At 49.1% G+C, this 2,465-nt stretch overlaps 1 pseudogene; it reads left to right on the top strand.

Annotated features, from left to right (window-relative positions):
* The first annotated feature begins 230 nt into the window (after positions 1-230).
* Positions 231-779, top strand: LOC142448934 (methionine-R-sulfoxide reductase B1-like; annotated as a pseudogene).
* Positions 780-2,465: the final 1,686 nt, after the last annotated feature.

The raw sequence follows: 2,465 nt of genomic DNA on the forward strand, positions 1-2,465 counted from the left end.
TTGCTTCTGAGCTAGATAGCTGCTTGCTTACCTTCAAGTCTTTAAGACCCTAGATCAGGAGTCCTCAAACTGGCCTGTGGACCCCATGCAGCCCTCCGAGGACATTTATCTGGCCAGCTGGGTGTTTTTGCCTGTTTTTTTGTTTTGTTTTGTTTTACTTCAGAATAAGATATGTGCCATGGGGTCGTTGCACTCAGAGATGCCGGAGTGTGAGAGCGGAATGGGAACCTGGTGGCACTATGTCTTTCTGCAGCTTCTACAGGGGTGAGGTTTTCCAGAATCACTTTGAACCCGCTGTCTACGTGTGTGCCAAGTGTAGCTAGGTGACCAGATGTTCCGCTTTTTGCGGACCAGTCCCGATTTTTAACAATTTTTCCTGCATCCTAGGGCCTTTTTAAAAAGTCCCAATTTTTGGAAAGTATACATAATAAGCTAGGGTATACGGTTTTCGGTTGCCATGTGGCCATTTCACCAGGATATGAGTTTTATCAATGGTGTCCCGCTGGTGTCCCACTTTACCAATGCTAAAATCTGGTCACCTTACACACTCGTCGCTGTAGACAGCCTTCGCGGAGACCATCCACGATGACAGCGTGGCCAAGCAGCTCGAGCGCAATCAGCCTGATGCCTTTAAGGTGTCCTGCGGTAAATGTGGCCACGGGCTTGGCCACGAGTTCCTCAATGATGGCCCCAAGCAGAGGCAGTCCTGCTCCTGAATATTCAGCAGCTCCCTGACGTTCATCCCCAAAGGCAACACATCTGCCTCCCAGGGGAAGTAGGCAGGCAGCCCAACCCCAAGCAGCCACAGGCATTGGTCACCCCCCTTTAGAACTACGGGCTACTGGCCTTCAGGCAGGGAGGGCTGGATGGGGGTGGGGTGGGGGCGGTGTTTCCTGATGACCCTACCCCCTGTGCCAGGATGGGGCCGAGGGCTGGTTCATCTTGGTCTCTGAGGCTAGAGGGTTAGGGTGTCTGTGTCTTGAAAGACAATACCCTTGGCTTCTCTTCTCAGCCTTGCGGCCCCTCCCTGCCTGTCTGGTCTCACCCCTAGGAGCCCCAATTCCCAAAGGGGATCCAGCCCTCATCAGGGCCTGTGCTGACCCCTTAAGTTGTGTGAGCGGATGCAACCACTAGAAGGCCATGTCCCAGTCGGAGGCTCCAGCCTGGTCACTGCATGAATCGCTCTGGTCAGATCCTTCCAGGCTCACCAGGGCGCTGATGGTCTGTGACCTGCTGGGGCATGCAAGCCCAAGGCACAACCCCTGAGCCCCAGGTCTCCATCTGTGTGGGAGAGCAGCCACTGCTCCATGGTCTTCCTACCAGTCCCCTGTGGGGCCTGGAAGGTCTTGTCCCACAGTTTGTATCTGCTAAGCCTTCCCCAGGAGAATCCACCCAGAGCTCCTGGTGGGAGCCTCACCCTCTCCCACCGCACCCTCTCCAACTTTCTGAACGGATCGGCTTGAAACTAATAAAGCAAGGAGACCCAGCAGGCTGCCGTGTCCATGACTAGGTCTGTCTCCAACCTTAAAACAATGTGCACTGTGCATAGGAATTTGTTCACAGTTTTTTAAAAAAAACTATAGTCCTGCACTCCAACGATCTGAGGGATAGTGTACTGGCCCCCTGTTTAAAAAGTTTGAGGACGCCCTGCCCTAGATGTTTTACCTTTTGATAGCTGGGCTCCATCAGCTTTCTTCACCACATTTGCTTATGCACCCACTTTGACTTCAGTGATCTTGTCGGGAAGGTGAGCATCACGGGATGCCAGTTTAATAAAACAAAGTATTCTTGCATTGAGGGAGTATTTGAGTCAATGTCAATCCACTACCTTAATACTAAACCTAAAATATGTGTACATAGATCTATTTCCCCATCCTCATATATAAGTATATTTACATATGTACATGTCTTTATTTGGACCTCTATAAATGCCCTTTGCCTCCTAGTTGTTTCCTCTATTTCCTTGTACTTTCCTCATCCCACTGTCATGGTCAGCCTTCATTTGGTTTTCAGTAATTCCTATAATTTACATCACCCTTGATTATGCACTACCAGGCCTCCTATATGCTCACCACCAATTTGGATCACTTGTTGTTCCCTTGTCCCTGGGTTTATTAACATTTCCTTTCCCCCACTCCCCCTCTCCCATGCCCCCCCATAACCATCGGTCCAGTTGTTTTCTCCTCCAGATTATTCATCCAGCCTATTTTATATAGACAAATCTGCAGAGATAATAACATGCACAAAAACAAGACAGAGTAAAACAAGGCAACAAAAGAAAACAAAGCAACAAAAACGCCAAAAAAAAAAAGACCCAAAATAATCCAACAACAACAAAAAAGAAAAGCTTGTAGTTAATTCAAGGACTGTTTGTTGGTCTTTAGGAGGGTATCCAGTCAAGTCTGATGGGGTGCGAAACCCTGGCCCCAAAGTCTATTTTTGGTATTCCCTCGGGACTTCATTGC

Source organism: Tenrec ecaudatus, chromosome 5 (assembly GCF_050624435.1).
Source record: "Tenrec ecaudatus isolate mTenEca1 chromosome 5, mTenEca1.hap1, whole genome shotgun sequence".
Classification (NCBI taxonomy): Eukaryota; Metazoa; Chordata; class Mammalia; order Afrosoricida; family Tenrecidae; genus Tenrec; species Tenrec ecaudatus.